Raw genomic sequence first — 16,837 nt, 5'->3', positions numbered from 1 at the left:
GAGAACAAGCATAGGGGACGGGCAAAGAGAGAGGGGGACAGAGGATCCAAAGCAGGCTCCATGCTGACAACAGAGAGCCCAACTTGGGGCTCAAATTCACAAACCTTGAGATCACAACTTGACCCGAAGTCAGACACTTAACTGACTTAGCCACCCAGGCACCCACAGAGACAGAATCTTAAGCAGGGTCCACGCTCATCACTGAACCTGACTCAGGGCTGGATCCCACAACCCTGTGATCATGACCTGAGCTGAAATCAAGAGTGGGATCCTCGTCCAACAGAGCCACCCAGGTGCCCCAACATATAGGTGCCAATCATTTTTAATATTTGCTCTTACAATGTTGTAACAAATGTTGTAATGTTGTAACCAAGAAAATGTGTAAATAGGACACTTTCTTAGAAACTGCAAGGTCAAGGGGTGCTTGGGTGGCTCAGTCGGTTAAGCGTCCAACTTTGGCCCAGGTCATGATCTCACAGCTCGTGGGTTTGAGCCCTGCGTCGGACTCTGTGCTGGCCGCTCGGAGACTGGAGCCTGCTTTGGATTATGTGTCTCCCTTTCTCTCTGCCCCTAACCCACTCGCATTCGGTCTCTCTCAAAAATAAACATTAAAAATTTTTTTTTAATTTTTTTTTTTTCTCAACGTTTATTTATTTTTGGGACAGAGAGAGACAGAGCATGAACGGGCGAGGGGCAGAGAGAGAGGGAAACACAGAATCGGAAACAGGCTCCAGGCTCTGAGCCATCAGCCCAGAGCCCGACGCGGGGCTCGAACTCACGGACCGTGAGATCGTGACCTGGTTGAAGTCAGACGCTTAACTGACTGCGCCACCCAGGCGCCCCTAAAAAAATTTTTTTTAAATAAAAAAAACTGCGAGGTCAAACGGTGTGTGCACATATAATATGAAGATATTACCAAGTCACTCTTCTTCCAGGCTGAACCAATATCCCGTCACACTGACAGTGTATAAGAATCCTGTTCCCCACACTCTTGCCAAGATAGTTATCAAGCTTTTTGGTCTTTGCCAATCTGATAGGTGAAAAATGATATTTCATTGTGGTTTTAATTTGCATTTCTTTTACTAAGAGTGAAGCTCTGAGAAAATAATGGTTAGTGAGGATGTGGAAAGATTGAAACCTTTGTCACTGCTGTGGGAATGTAAAATGGTACAGCCATTATGGCAAATGTTATGATGGGTCCTCAAAAAATTAAAAACAGAATTGTCATATGATACAGCAATTCCACTTCTGGGTATATACCTAAAAGGATTGAAAACAGGGACTTAAAGACAAACTTGTACACCTGTGTTCATAGTGGCTTTATTTGCAAGAGCCAAAAGATAGAAGCAATCCAAGTGTCAAACGACAAATAAATAGATCAAATGTGGTACATACATACAACAGAATGTTATTCAGCCTAAAAAAGGAAGGAAGTCCTGACACATGCTACAATGTGGATGAACATTGAAGACATTATGCTAAGTGAAACAAGCCAGACATAAAAGGACAAATACTGTCCTCATGCTGATATGACTTCATAGTCGAATTTATAGAGACGGAAAGTCGAATGGTGGTTGTCAGGAGCTGGGGGGAGGGGAGAATGTGAGGAGTCATTGTTTAATGGGTATAGAACTTTTCAGTTTTGCACGATGAAAAGAGCTCTGTGGATGGATGGTGGTGATGGGCGCACAGTAATGTGAATTTACTTAACGCTACTGAACTGTATGCTTAAAATGGTTAAGGTGGTAAATCTCATGTATAGTTTTCCACGATTTTTTAGAAAATAAAGCTCTGCATCTTTTCATGTCAGAGCCATTGTTTTCTATTTTATTGTGAACTCTCTTTCTATATAATTTTTACATTTCCTAGTGATTACTTGGTCTTCTTACTGATTTACAAAAGCATTTTGTATTAGCTCCTCACCTTTTAAAATACATTGCAAAAATGGGGGCACCTGGGTGGGCTCAGTCAGTTGAGTGTCCAACTCTTGATTTCAGCTCAGGTCATGATTTCAGGGTCATGGGGTTGAGCCCTGCATCAAGCTCAGAGCTGAGTGTGGAGCCTGCTTGAGATTCTCTCTCCCTCTGCCCCTCTCCCACTCACACACTCTCTCTCTAGAATAAAAAGATAACAATAACAATAAAAAATAAATTGCAAAAATATCTCCCATTTTCTTTTTTCTTTTTTTTAATTTTTTTTTTAAATTTACACCCAAATTAGTTAGCATATAGTGCAACAAGGATTTCAGGAGGAGATTCCTTAGTGCCCCTTCCCCATTTAGCCCATCCCCCCTCCCACAACCCCTCCAGCAACCCTCAGTTTGTTCTCCATATTTATGAGTCTCTTCTGTTTTGTCCCCCTCCCTGTTTTTATATTATTTTTGTTTCCCTTCCCTTATGTTCACCTGTTTTGTCTCTTAAAGTCCTCATATGAGTGAAGTCATATGATTTTTGTCTTTCTCTGACTGACTAATTTCACTTAGCATAATACTCTCCAGTTCTAACCACGTAGTTGCAAATGGCAAGATTTCATTCTTTTTGATTGCCGAGTAATACTCCATTGTATATATACACCACATCTTCTTTATCCATTCATCCATCGATGGACATTTGGGCTCTTTCCATACTTTGGCTATTGTGGACAGTGCTGCTATAAACATGGGGGTCCATGTGTCCCTTCGAAACAGCACACCTGTATCCCGTGGATAAATGCCTAGTAATGCAATTGCTGGGTCGTAGGGTAGTTCTATTTTTTAGTTTTTTGAGGAACCTCCGTACTGTTTTCCAGAGTGGCTGCACCAGTTTGCGTTCCCATCTCCCATTTTCTATTAACTCACTTTTTGGTGGTGGTGGTGGTTTTTAGCTAGACATATGGCAGAGATCTGACTAAAAAATGTTTAAACCATTGTATTGTGGAAAGCTTCAAACACAGGCAAAAGTAGAAAAAGCTGTTATAATGAACCCCAAGTAACAATCATTCCCCACTCCAACGATGATCAATTCAGTAAACCTTGTATCTATACTTGCACCCAACCCTGGATTATTTTGAAGCAAACCCCAGACATCTTATCATTCCATAAATATTATTTCAGTATATACTATTAAATGAGGTCTCTCTCTCTCTCTCTTTTTTCATGTTTGTTTATTTATTTTGAGGGAGAACGTGGGGAAAGGGCATAGAAAGAGGGAGAGAGAGAGAATCCCAGGCAGGCTCCCTGCTGTCAGTGCAGAAGTGGACACAGGGCTGATCTCAAGAAGCACGATATCATGACCTGAGCTGAAATTAGGTGCCTCCCAAATAATTTTTAAAAATCAGTGTATCTACTTTTCTCTCCCACCTCTAAAAATTAACAAACAAACAAAAAAACCTGCTGATATTGGTAATGGAATCACATTGAATTTACAGATTAACTTGATTTTGGATAGTCTTCCTATCTAAGATCATAGTATTTTTCATTCAATCTTTACAACAAATCTAAAAAATAAGGTCTTTTCATTATTATCATTCCCATTTTACAGATGAAAGAATTGTGTAACTTGCTCCGAGTCACACACAGCATTCGGGGTGGGAGCTGTCAGACCGCTCCAACTTTAAGCTTCTGTCCCCCAAACAGAAACCCAGGGAGCGAGGGAGCCAGCTCCTCTTTGCACCTTGCTATTAGTAGCTGTCTGCCTCCAAAGCCCTGTGCTTTTATCTGCCACTTTCCAACTCCCGAATACCTGTTTTACTGCCTCTCTTGCACTGGATAGTTCACCAGCAAAGCTAGGCTTTTCAGTAAATGATTCAAATCCAAATGCCACACTGAGGCAGTTGGGGAGAACCTTCTGGAGCAAGGAAGGCTCCAGGTAGACTTTGGACAGTCAGGCAGAATTTGGATTGGTGGAGGGGATGGGAAAGCAGAACCAGGGAGGGGAAATGGGTGAACTATTTTGACATCTAATTGGGAGGTGGTAAAGGGTGACAGTGAGGGTTCCTGCTGGAGCTGAGGCTTAGAGAGGGTCTTTCTGTCCTGCCCATGAAAGGGCATCTTAATTCTCCCTGAATAGTCTGCTAACAGACATTTGGGAGATCGATGTAAACTCAAAAACCTTCACTTACCTTCTGCATGTAAGGGAATGTTTCTATTGCACTTGACTGGGGTGCAGAGGTTGCTTGTGGATTATGTAGTCTGTGTAGGGGACACAAATCTAAAGGAAACAGGAAAGCATTCCAGAATTAACTTTAGTCAAAGTCCAATGCCTCTGGTGGCTACGTGGCTACTTACCCAAGGACCTAGGAGTAACTCACCCTTTGGCCCTTGGTGCATAGGCAGAAGCCTGGAGCCTGGGCCCTGAGGACTGAGTACAAACCCCCTTTGTCAAAGATAAACAAAGCCAGACACTAGTTAAAGTGGTAAGGACAGATTTCAACCAAGAATATACTACTGCAATAAGGAAAAAAGTCCAGTGTGAACTGAACTCAATTTGGATTTGTAGAGGTGACAGGGTATTTTAAAGAGAGAATGAGGGAGTATAGAGGGAGGTGAGCAGGGGCTCAGTAGAGTCAGGGAAGTGAAAAATTACAAAGGGTTGGTCAGTGTAAATGCTTAGGCCAGCTGTGCCTGTTAGCTGACAATTATCGAAGTTAGGATTCTATCCTCCCACAGAGACTGGGAGACCGAGGCCTTATCCTTCCTGATGATTACATTTCAAAGGAATGGCTTTCAGGTCTTTGGGAAAGGCACACCAGAGCTCTAGGAGATACATATACATCTCAAAGGGACAGAGGAAGAAATCACAGTTGCAAGCCCTTTTTAGTAAATGCGTAAGTAGGAGTAGTCACCTATCATCAGGGAATGGCTAGCACAAACAGTAAATTCTTTCGGTAGCCTTAAGCTTTCTCTGACAGGTACTTTAAAGGGGCTAGGGTCCTCCTAGGGATGTGGCTTTGAGCCGTTCGAAACCGTTAATTGTGTTTAAGTCTTTAATGTGGGGGAAGGAGGATGGATGAAATAATTTGTGTTGAGAGTGTAGTTTTTATAGGCCAAGGTTGAGGCCTAACAGAAAAGAGAGCTCAGACTAGTCTGGCCAAAGTTTGGTCAAGCAGCAAATCATTGTCACCTAACAGCTGGAAGAGTCTAGGATCATGTCTGAAGGTGATGGACATTAAGTTTTGTCTCCAGAGTTTTGTAGTTCCCAGAACCGCAGGACAGCAGGTGGTAAGGAGAGTCTACCTGATGGGTCAGGAACCCACCTCCCCACCTCTCACTCTCGGGGCCTGTTTTAGGTCATAGCCCACCCAGAGGCCATGGATTCTAGAGTGTCCTCTGGGATTGAGATCATGCCCCTTGGCTTACATCCATGGGGGAGCGGGAGGGGGAGGTAGCACCAGGTGCACCTCAGCTGCCACTTTGGCAACTGAAAACCTTCCCAGCTTTAGAGCAAACGACAAGGGCTAAGGTCTGGAACACCTTTCAGTCAGATGGCCCACACTGTATTTTTCTTTACTGGATGAATTGGTTTGTTTATTTATTACAATTAAAAAGAGGATTACTATGTTAAACTGCACCAGGACCCTGCCTTCCTATGGTCTGGCTCTTCAGAGGCCAATATTCCACAGCAGGCCCATCCTTGAAGGACAATGCCAGAAGTCCAACGAATAAACAACAACAGTAGCGGTTCTCAAAGTGGTTCCCCAGAACAGCAACATCAACATTACCTGGAACGTTCTTAGAAATACAAATTCCCAGGTCCACCCTAGAGTTAATGAAACAAACTGCGAGTGGGAGCCCCTTGTATGTGAACAAGCTCTCGGGAGAATCTAATACACGCCAAAGTTTGAGAACCACTGACCTACAGCCTTCTGCTCTGCCAGAGGAGGTGAAACCGCAGTCGACCTGGAGCTTCAGGACGGATCTGAGTTAGGTTTGGAAGTTGGGGAAAAGACTTGATAAGAGAAGACATGGAAAAAAAATCTTTAAAATGTGCGCACCTTACCCTAAAAAGTAGGGAGCTAAGAGCATCTGACAAAAAAGAGTACGACTGGGATGAGACGCCCCAGCGTGCGAGCGCTCCGCGAAACCCACAGTCACTCGGCTCCCTTTTCCCGGGTGGGGAAAACCCCACGCCCACGCAGCTCCTGGAGTCCCTTCTCCTCCGGCCTGGGCGCAGAGGCCCCACCGCAGCTCCGGCTTGCAGAGCCCGGGCACGAAGCCAAGCTGGTCTCAGGTCATAGCTCTTTGGGAGCGCGAGTGGGAACGGTACCCGAGGCGCTGTTCGGGGGCCTGGAGGCTTCCCCTTCAGCCGGGCTCGGCCGCAGCTGGCCACAGCCGCGTCTGAGAGGCATCCTGGGCTACAGTTGGCGCCTCCCTGGGGATCCAGGTATTCAACCTAGGCGCGAGGCACCGCAGACCCCCACATCCTCCGTTTCAAACGCGGGGAGCCCAGCCTTCTGGGAATGGAGATTTCCCATCCCCCCCTGACCCCACCTCCTACGCGGTAGACGCCCCCCCTCCGGGTTCCAGTCGAACTACAAAGCCCACAATCCCTAAGGCTCGCACGCTATCTTCTGGGAGCTGTAGTCCTGGATGTGGGGCACCTCTAGCGGCTCAGCGCCGGCTGCACTCCATATCCCAGCATGCCCATGCGCGTGCGGGTGGAGGAGGGAGGGGAGAGACGGGGAGGATGTGAGTGGGGAGGGGGCAGCTGCCCCCTTCCCCCACCCTTCCCTTCAAGCCGGGCTTGGGTGGGGGGAGGGGCCGGACTGAGGCGGCGGCGGCGGCGGCTCGCTCCGGGAGGGCAGAGCCGGCAAGGGCGGGACTGGCCCGCTGCGGACAGACGAGGGAGCCGCGGAGCTAACGGGTCCGGACGCCGCCAGCGGCGGCGGCTTTCTGCACGGGCGGAGGCGGCGGCAGGAGCGGCGAGCATGGCCCGCGCTGCGCCCGGCGCTGATTGAGGTGCGCGGGCGGGATGAGGGCGGGCGGGATGCGGGCGCCCCGGGCCCCTTGCTGCCCGAACCCCTTCCGCGCGGGCAGCTGGCTTGGCCCAGCGGCCCAGACCGGCCCGGTCCACCCCGGCAACTTCTCCGGGGTCGGAGCTCTGGGTTCCCCCATGGGGACGGGGGTCCGCTTGTCTTGGCCTCAATCCCCATCCCCGCCTTCTGCTTCTGCACCTCAAGCCGCTCCCAGCCTTTGAGGCGCGACTGTTCCACTCCATGGTGGCAGCCCCCAGCCCCAGCTCTGGGAAGCGCTCCCTGCCCCAGTCCTGACTTACTGTCCATTGGCTACTTCGTACCCCCAACCCCCCGCGCGCTCCCGGCCTCTGCGCTATCTGGAGACCCCTGCCCCGCACCTCTTAGCCACAGGCTGTCTTTGCATCATCAGCACCTCTCTCCTCTTTCCCCTACTTGGCACTGCCCCCTAGCCACCCCCAATGGCCCAGTTCTTTCCGATAAGATCTAACAGCTGACCTCCTTCCCACTTTGGAGAAACTGAGGCATGACATAAACCAGGAACTTGGCCAAGACCATGCTCCAGCCCTTTCGGGGGCTGGCCCGAGCCCATGCCTTGGAATGGAAGTCATTTTTTTTTTTTTTCCTCCAGCCATTCCTCTGTAACTGGACCAAACTTCCCAGCCCCCTGCTGCAGCTCTGGGCTAAGCTCACTTTAGGTTACCCTTTAGCTTTCTACCACTTCTGTTAACCCCCTTCTCCTTTCCAAATCCCACTTTGGGCCCTCTCTGCTTGTAGACAGTCACCCACCCAATGGCTTGTTTTTTCAAGTTAGCCTTTCAATTTCTATTTCTTGCCAACTGCATCCATCTCCCATCTTGCCTCTTGCTTTACAGCTGCGTAAAGCACTGAAGAACAGAGTCTAAGGTATTGGGAGGGGGGGTGGTGGTGGCAGAAAAGGACTGGCAGCCTCTTCCAGCCAAAGCCACTGAGGGGGGTTCAGGGCATTCTGGAGTCTCTGGGAAACAGTCCTTTCTAGCCAGTAACTCACACTCCCAGCTTTGTCTAGAAGCTGGTGGGTCATCCCTCCCTCTTATTATGCCTGGGGCTCTGAAGTCCCTCTGAGATGGAGGAAACCTCTTACCTTGGTGGCATAAGAGGAATCCGGGAGACCACACCCCTAAAACTTATCTTGAATCTGCTGCTAACTTTGGAGGGGGTTGCTGGTTCAAGGAAGGATGCCTGCTAGGTGCCCTGAGCTCTTTGTGGAGGAAGGCACAGTGTCTGTAGGCGGTGATCTCAAGTTTAGTCGTGGTGTTCAGGATCTGAAGGGAAGAGGGAACTAGGGCTCAGAGAGGTGGCACAGACATGCCTAATTTAGTTTTTTGTTTTCTAGTCTTCCTTTGGCAAATTTGCCTTTGGATCACCCCTGGGTTTCTCTGTGGGAAGTAGGGGGAGGGAGGAAAGTCTTTGAGCCATCAGGAAGGCTCAGGAGGCTCTGGGACCTTGCTGGGGTCCTGAATGAGCAATCTTTATCTGAACCAGATGGTTCGATGCTCCAGCACCCCCCTTTAATCCCTCCCCTTTGGCTGTGAATAGGAAGCCTTTAACCTTGTAACTTGAGATTAGAGGAAGGGAGGCCAAGGGGCCAACTGTGTGTGTGTGTGTGTGTGTGTGTGTGTGTGTGTGTGTGTGTGTGTGTGTGTTTATGTCTGCATCTGTACACTCGTGTGCAAGCTTGCCAGGGGCCTGTGTGAGTGGCTCTGCCCAGGAATGCATTGTTGTGATGTGCTGTGGCTTGTTCATGGCCCTCTAGGAACTTTCTGAGCCCAAACCCCCCAATGGGGCCAATTTCCAAGCCCCTAAGAACCACTGGTCGTGGCTTTGTGGGAGCATTTCCCCACATGCCAAGCTTCTGGACCTGAGATATGCCTCAGGGTGAGGATTACTCTTCTTAAGAAAGCTACCTGTGATTGAGGTGTCCGAAATAGCAGCATTGGGGATGGGTTTCCAAAACTTGTGTTCTCTTTTCCCCAGTCATGGCAAGAGAAGGTCTGAAGGGTAGGAGTCTGGGAAGAGGAGTGGAAAGTGATTCCTTTGACTTCTTTTATGCCACATCCTGCCTTGTGTATTTGATTTGGACCCCCATTAGACTGTGCAAGGTCTTCAAATGTGTGTTCAGCAAATGTTTGAGTTAAAGCGGAGGGTCTTGTGGTTAAAGGTTTAAGGCAAGATTCCTCATGGTGGAGCAGGCATCAGAACCCCCTAGAGAGCTGTTTAAGGCACAGATTGCTGGGCCCCACTCCCAGAGTTTTCTGATTCAGTCATTCTGGGTGGGGCCTATAATTTGCATTTCTGCTCAGCTCCTTAGGGATAACGCTTTGAGAATCACTGGTTTGGGCTATTACAGTTGCTTGGGAGATTAATACAGGCAGATGCAAATCTTAAGAGGCACTTCATTCCGCCTTGCTTCCCAACCCGGGTTTGTTCTGGCTGCTGCACTGGGTTAGCCTTTCCTTTCGTTCTCCTACTGCCTAGTGTTGGTTAGGTTAATGGTAGGGTGACTTGTGGTGCCCGGGCTCCCAGTCCTGCTGTAACCACGGAGCGGACACCACCCCATGGTTATTTGAAGGAAGGCCCTACAAAAGCAGGACATTTAGGAACCGAGGCTTTGGAAAAGGGATGGCTGTGTGCACATGAGAAAGCAGACGCTGAACCACACCGTCATTTTCCCTGACTCTGCCTCTCAGACTGAGCAGCTTGGAGTATCTGCCAGTTGGAGTCCTGTCATGGCCATGCACTTGACAGGACACCTGGGAATCTCTGAAATTTGGAAAAGAGGAATCCCTTACATTATGATTTTACTTTGTGAAGCATTTTCCTCCTGTTGTTTTTCAGGAGGTTTATAGGGCCAATCCAGATCCAAGTGAGGTTACAGTGGAAGAGAGAGGTGCACTGTGGGTCACCCAACAAGCCCTAGGACTCCCGACTCCAGCCCTCTGATAGAGCTTCACTAAACCAGCTACTAATAGCTGGAATGATGGCTGGAGTTTCCTGTGTGCTTAGCTACTAGCCAGGCATGGTGCTGGATGCTCTCACATGTTAGCTTGTCAAATGTTCACAGCAACATTGCAAGTTTGGCATCATGGTAACTACCTTGTAGATGAAGAACTGAGACTTGTGGAACTTACCAGACTTGCCCAAACTCAAACATCTCTTAAGTGTAGGATCTGGAATTCAAACTCGGGTATTTCTGATGGCACACCCTACATTCTTTGTCACTTGTTGTCTGCTTTGCCCAGTAAGCCTCTAATTGTCCTTTGGGTTATCTGCCCCCAGAGTCTGGTGAATTTTACTGAACCTAAAACCATTCTGGGTGTTGTGGAGGAGATAAGGACCAAGTAAGTCACTGTCCTCTCGAAGGGGCTAAGCCAAGTACACCAGTGTCGTCTACAGTTGAAGGCAGAAGGAGCAGCTAGTGGCTTGTTGGTTTACAGGAAGCAGAAGCCATCCCTGTAGAAGGTTCAGAAGATGGGCCCTGAGCAGGCAAGTAGAACTCCAGCATTGCCTGTGGGATGGAGAGGTGTGCAGGCCAACAGGTCCAGAGGGAGGCTGTAATGGCACTTATATATAGGGAGTTTTCCCATTTGGCTGGAACATAGGAAAGGTATGTCAAAAAGCACTAAGAAAATCCTGTTTGGTTACAAGCAACAACTTGGCTGACTTTGGCAGGAAAGGACTTCCTTAGAAGATTGTAGGGACTCCTGGAATCAGATGACTCAACACCCATGTCCCCTCCAGGGTCTCGGAGTGGTACAGCAGGAACCAAAGGCCAGCTGACTTCAAGGTACCACTGTTGCCAGGATAAATCTGCTGCAACCGTACTCAGTAATTTTGTCACCACAATTTGGGTTTCACATCCCAGGGAGGAAATGGCTGGTTGGCCCAGCCTGGCAGGGAGGGCTGGTGGCATGGTAAGGCAATCCTGCCCACCCCCCCACACCCAGACTGTGTCCAAAAGTTAAAGTCCCCAGAAGAAGAGGAAATGGACACTACAGGAGATCAGTCCAGAAAGCCACTAGATGAGGACCTGGATTGGCAGCTAGCACATGGCACACTTAGTTCTGACAAGTGTCTGAGCAGGCAAGGGGCAGACTGGCAACAGGATATAGTGGGTCATAAGGGGACAAGAAAAGAAGGGAGGGAGGAAATGGAAAACTAAGTAGATAGGGTCCAGGTGAGACATAATGAAAGCTGGAATTTGGCAGTAAGAATGGAAAAGAAGAGACTGATTCTAGAGAGATTGTGAAAGTAGATCTCGTCTTGTGGAACAGCCACTTGATTGGCTGGGGTTGGACATTTCAGTACCTGGGTGATGAGGTCGGTCCCTTTAGCAGACACAGAATGGTCAGGAGGAGGAAGAGTTTGCAGGATAAGATGATGTGGCCTTACTTTGGAGGAGCTGCACAGAGGATGCTGATGGCATGTCTGGAACCCTGGTGAGCTCATTACTCCTGATTCAACGTTTCCTGAAATTTGGGGCCTCAGCTCTGAGGAGGTGGGGCCCTAAAGCCACAGAAGCCCTGCACCTCCTGAAAGCAGCTGGGGCTCCATGGCGCAGGCTGAGCACGCCTGGGTCTCTTCTCTCTGCGTACATGAGCCCAGTATGGGCTTCTCCTTCCTTCCCCTTTCCTACTCTCAGTTCCCTGCCCCATGTTTCGCACACCTGAGCCCTTACTAACTCAAGGGCCTACCTCACATCTCTGGGGACCTGGGTTTTCAGGTTTTGCTTCTTTTCTTCTCAGGGTGCTTGGTAACAGTAAGTCCTTGCTATTAGGGCAGACATCTCCGAGTGACATTTCTGAAGGGGAGGGTCTGAACTTGTTATCTGGGGAGAGCAGGCTTTTCCTCCTGTTGTCCTGTGCTCACCAGGGATGCCTGTATGTGTCCGTAACCAGCCATTCTAGAGGATTTCTTGGTGCTGATTTATAAATCATTATTGTAATTACAGCATATTGTCAGTGGAGCCTTCATGTTGCCATTGCAGATCTCCTCTAAGGCTCCAGGGCATAGGCTGGGCTTTGGGCCCCCCCCCCCCAACTTTCTAGCTGACAACTGGGGAAATTTTTTCTTACAGGAATAGGAAGGAGAGATCAGGGTCTTCTCTGGGGTGGGGGGCAGGAGGAGCTATGCCAGAGGGTACTTTATCCCCACAGATTCTCAGAGAGAAGGTCATCTTTCTGGAGTGAAGAGGACTGTTCCCCTCAGCTCCAGCTGTTGGCATTCAAATATATGTGATATTTTGCAATCTATAAACGTAGTGCATAGTATCATGTACAATAAGGTGAACCAAGGACAAGGGAAATTTAGAGAAAAATATAATTGTGATTTTGATATCAATGCTAAATTTTTATTTGTGTATAGTAGTGTTAAAACAAAACAAATAGTTTTGGAATCGAGTGTTAAAAGCATTTTCAACTCAGCTTTTTCCTTCAAGGGGAATGTGACTCTGCAAGAGAGGAAGCCCAGGGAGGGAAAGCCATTTACGGGCTGCTGAGGTGGGAGGGGAGCCAGAGCCAGTGAGTCTCCTGCCCTGAGGGGCTTTGTTCTCTGTCCTGTAGTCCTTTGTTTTTCATCTCTTCCTGAATTATTGTCTTTGCCCATTAGGGTCTCTCTTCTCTCCTTCTCTTCTTCTGTAGAATCAGGATAGGAAACATACCAGAAGGACACAAAAAGTAGCCCCACTTCTGTGCATTTCATGGGTGAGGCCCTTCCTGCTTCCGAAAGAGCAGCCTTGCAGGGCTTGAGAGAGGGCAGGGGACCCTGGGGTGTTGTGGCATGACCTAGGGACCTTATCCTGCTCTGCCCTTTCTGGAATCCTTCTGCTGCAAAGTCCTAGCACCACCAGTAGGCAGCAACCTCCCAGCCTGAACAGATCAGTAGCCTTCTGAGGAAGAAAATCAGTAATGAATGCAAATAGCTAATTGGTCTAGGGGGAGCTGCTCTGGTGAGGAAAAATCAACAAGTTATTTATTTGTGTGGCTAAAGGGAATTTGGAGAAATAGTGAAGAGGGGAGGGTGAGAGGTGGATTGTAGGAAGAGACACAGGTGGGGGAATTGGGGGATGGGCTGGAGATGCCCCCTCCTCTCTCCTGTCACCCCCACAGCTCCTCCCCTATTCCCTCCTTCCTTCTTTGCAGGCTTTCTTTGGGTTGAAAGGGACATTAGGAGAACTTTGAATCTCCCTTGACCCATAAATGGAGTTCCCTCCAACCCTCATTCCCACCCAAGTTCAGTTAAAGACAAAATACCAATCCTTTGATGCTAATGGTGAACTAGAACCAGAGTTAGGAGGAAATGAAAGTCTCTGTGGGCCTGTGCTGAGTCCTTTGGCTATGCAAATAAAACAGCAGCCAAAGGGACTGAGGCTATGCCGGCAAGGCAGAAGAAGGGAGAGAGCCCCTGAGCTGCTCCTGGTTCCTGTCTTTCTTGGGTTCTCTAGAGAGCCATATGAGTCTGGGGTTGGCAGGCCGTGAGGGATTTTCCAGGGGTTGGCCATCTCTCTGTCCTGTCCTGTCCCAGAGGGCTTGGTGTTTCCCTGGACTGATGCCTGTTTAGCCTCTGGGTTCTTGGGGCCTCTGGCATCGCTTAGGAAGAGAGCCTAGGTACCACAGGAAAGAGTGAAGGGGAAGAGGAGAGGAATGGGGGGCCTGTTCAGGTTCTTCTAGTGGAGAGGAGTCAAGGCCTTCCTTAGGCAGGAAGATGCTATGAAATGGGGAGTAAACAATTTACATCAAGAAGGTTCAGCCAAAGCCCGAAGTGGCAGCTGCCTGATGAAGGCACTTCCTCAGTGCTTGAAGAGTAATTCACACTTGACCCTAAAAGCAGCCGTGGACAAACTTGTAGGATGAATGTAAATTTCGATCTCTCAAGTGGCATTTTTTGTACATAACACAGAAGACACCTCACCTCCTTTCAAACCTGGGTGAGGTATTTTGAAAGGTGTCTTCTTCCACTCGAGCCACCTATCCTGGTAATTTCTACCTACCCGGGACCTGTGCGCCTCCCCTGCTCTTCATCCTGTGCAAAACAGGGAGCAGCCAGGCCTTCACTGTTGGCAGCCAGTGAGGCCAACATGGAGGCCTGAGCTGGCTGAGGACGGCAGAGCTTCAGGGCAGGGCCGACTTAGCTTTTCTAAAGGGGAAGCAGCTTGTTTGGTCAGGGGACCCCCTCCATGATTTTCACAGCCCAGGGCCCAGTCTGGTTGCACACATACAGGGTTCTTGCTGCCTTACCTACCCACAGGGGGTTTGATGCTGTGTGACCCTGGGCAAGTCCCTGCCTCTCCTGAGGCCTCAGAGTCCAAATACAGAATTTAAAGACCTACTCAAGGACTTGCTCTCAAACCATCTGGCAGACCCAACAGAGGAACACCATGTCCTCAGGGGGGAGGCAATGCTGGGGGCCCAGGATGCCACTATATGGTCCAGACCCTTATGGGAATCAGTTTGACTTTTCTTCTAACCTGCTTGGATGGACTAAACAGCAGCCAGCCTGCTGGGGCATCTCTCGACAATTGGGCTCTGGGACATCTGTCCTCAGGCCTCCTATTGTTCTCATCCTCACCTCCTAACCTGTACTTTAATTCTGTCCTGAATTCAGGCAGAAAAACCCATCTGGTCTCTCATCACATTCCTCTCTTCCTATACTGGCCAGAGTGGCCCCAGAGTGACTGTTTATAGGTTCCTGTTTCTTTCTGCTCCCAATTCTCTTATGCTACCCTCTTATGCCCTGGGCTCTGCTCTAGCCAGGGTTTTTTTTTCTTTTTTTCCCCCCACAGCCAGGGTGGGAGGTGAGATCACAGTCACAGGAAAGGGCACATCAGTGGCATGGATACAGGGCAGGTCTGGAACGAGGTGGGGGAGGGCTTCATAGTAGAGGAGAGAGGAGGGCAGTGAGGAAAAGCCCATACTCGCCAGGATGCGAAGGCCTGAACTGAAAGGGCAGGGCACAACTAGGTACCTTGAGGAGACCAGTTTGGACAGAGCATAAGGTTTTTGGGATAATTGCCCAAGAAGGAGGGCCAGGATGGAGGGGTCTGTCCAAGAAATGGGCTCGAAGACCCACCTTGGTGCAGGAAGGAACAGGCTTTCTTGTAGGACTGGCTGGTCACACAAGGATTGTGTTTGCAGGAAGTGTGGGCGGAGTTGTTAATGACTGTTTGTTCTCCACAGGCTGTGAGGCTGCCAAGGGTCAGTCTGATAAGAGGGAAGAGATAGACTCCTTGAGTTTTATACTCCCGACAGCTGCCTTCTCTCAGCCGGCCCCACAGATACTGACAGTCTATTGTGGCACTGCTCTTGGTCTATCTCCTTTCCTTCCTGAAATACAGTCTCTGGCTTCAGCCCAGCTGGGTTTCCCCTGCCTGGCCGCCAGCTCCTGTTTCCATCTGTGGTCAGATGAGGCTTGCACTGGGGGGAGGGGTCAATCCTGGCAAGACGGAGCCAATTCTGAGCCTGACCCCAGGGTGGGAAGCCACCCTAAGGTGGGGCCAGGGCTTTGGACTAAGCATCATCTTCTGGATCTGCCTGGTCCATTTTGGTCTGAGGATTACCTTGCCATTCACCCAGCCAGCTCTGGTGTTTGGGAAGGCCTGGCTCTTTTGCTAGAAGGATTCAGAGATGGGGATCTGATGGGATTTGCATTTGTGAAGATCATTTTGGCTCCCCTGTGGACAATGCATAGGAGGGTTTCTAGTAGGTGTGGGGCTTTAACAGTCAGGGGGCTATTGTAGGTGAAGGTTGACAGTGCCCTGGATAGTGTGATAGTGATAGACACATAGAAAAGTAGAAAGATGAGAGATTTAGGTGGTAAAAATCAGGTGGACTTGGTATGAGGTTGACTGAGGGAGATTGAAGGAAAGGGGGGCACAGATGGCTTCTAGGTTTCAGGGTTGGATGGATGATGTCCCTTTCCCAGAAACTGGGAACACAGAAAGAGGACCAGGTTTGGGAGCTTAGAGCATACATGAGTTTGGTTTGGGGCAGGTTGAGTTTGAGGTATTTTGGGGCACCTCTAAGGCATATCATCAAGGGGTGACATCCAGAAATGAAGGAAATAGATGGGTCTAGAATTCAGGGGGAAGTTTGGCAACATTTGAAATGCCAGATGTGACCCTTAACAGGTTGAGAAACAGGTTTGGAAGGGGATCCCCCCAAATCCATTGTCAAACGAGGAGTGGGATCGAGGGTCCTGACTTCCCATTGTATCCCATAGCCAGGGTCTCTATTCTCTTCTCCTGCCTGATTCAGTTGGTTCAGGGCCTTCCCAGGCAGCAAAAGGCATGACACCCTCCCCTGCTGAGTCTTCCATATGATTGAAGGACTCTGGCAGTGGACAGTGCTGACTCCGGACCATCCAGGAAAGCCATGCGTGTCAGAGCTTCCCTCACCATCAGCTTATCTGGACAGTGTCTCTGGCTGGAGAAGGACTAGGGTCCTGGCCAGAACTGGGCCACTGCTGGGGAATCCCAGGACCGTTTCTGTTTGTGTGGCCTCTCAGCTGGATTGACCTATCGGGGACGGGATTTTAGGGACAGGTTCAGGGCAGTCCTTCTGCGTCACATGGTAAGTTATATAGTAAGTGGCTTTCTAAAAATTCCTTTAAATGAAATGGGAGTTGGCTATACAAGTGTGCAAGATTGTATCATTGGACTTCTTCAATTACAAAGGCCAAAAATCCAACTCATCCAGCCTCAGGTTGACTCATAGCTGAGGAGGTCAGCTGGCCTCATGGCTGGCCACATGCAGGTAAGATGGGAGGTGGGGCTCAACCAACATCCATCTCACTGTGTGACCGTGCCACCACTGTGTGTGATGACGCCACTCTCAGTTCCCATTGGCCTGCCAGC

The 16,837-nt window shown here is 49.3% G+C and overlaps 1 protein-coding gene across 3 annotated transcripts in view; it reads left to right on the top strand.

Moving 5' to 3' along the window:
- Positions 1-6,685: 6,685 nt before the first annotated feature.
- Positions 6,686-16,837, top strand: part of ST3GAL2 (ST3 beta-galactoside alpha-2,3-sialyltransferase 2) — a 59,913-nt gene continuing 49,761 nt past the window's right edge. The window contains exons 1-2 of one of the 3 annotated variants that reach the window (XM_086688919.1): positions 6,689-6,934; positions 10,636-10,774. The gene's annotated coding sequence lies outside the window, so the exon portion shown is untranslated. Of the gene's footprint in view, positions 6,935-10,635; positions 10,775-16,837 lie in introns of all 3 variants that reach the window. The other 2 variants (XM_086688920.1, XM_025920731.2) reach the window with 2 other exon arrangements.

This window comes from Puma concolor, chromosome E2 (genome assembly GCF_028749965.1).
Source record: "Puma concolor isolate L17-30 chromosome E2, mPumCon1.1.hap2, whole genome shotgun sequence".
Classification (NCBI taxonomy): domain Eukaryota; kingdom Metazoa; phylum Chordata; class Mammalia; order Carnivora; family Felidae; genus Puma; species Puma concolor.
The sequence above is the reverse complement of the archived record's forward strand: the minus strand, read 5'-3'. Positions and strand labels throughout refer to the sequence as shown.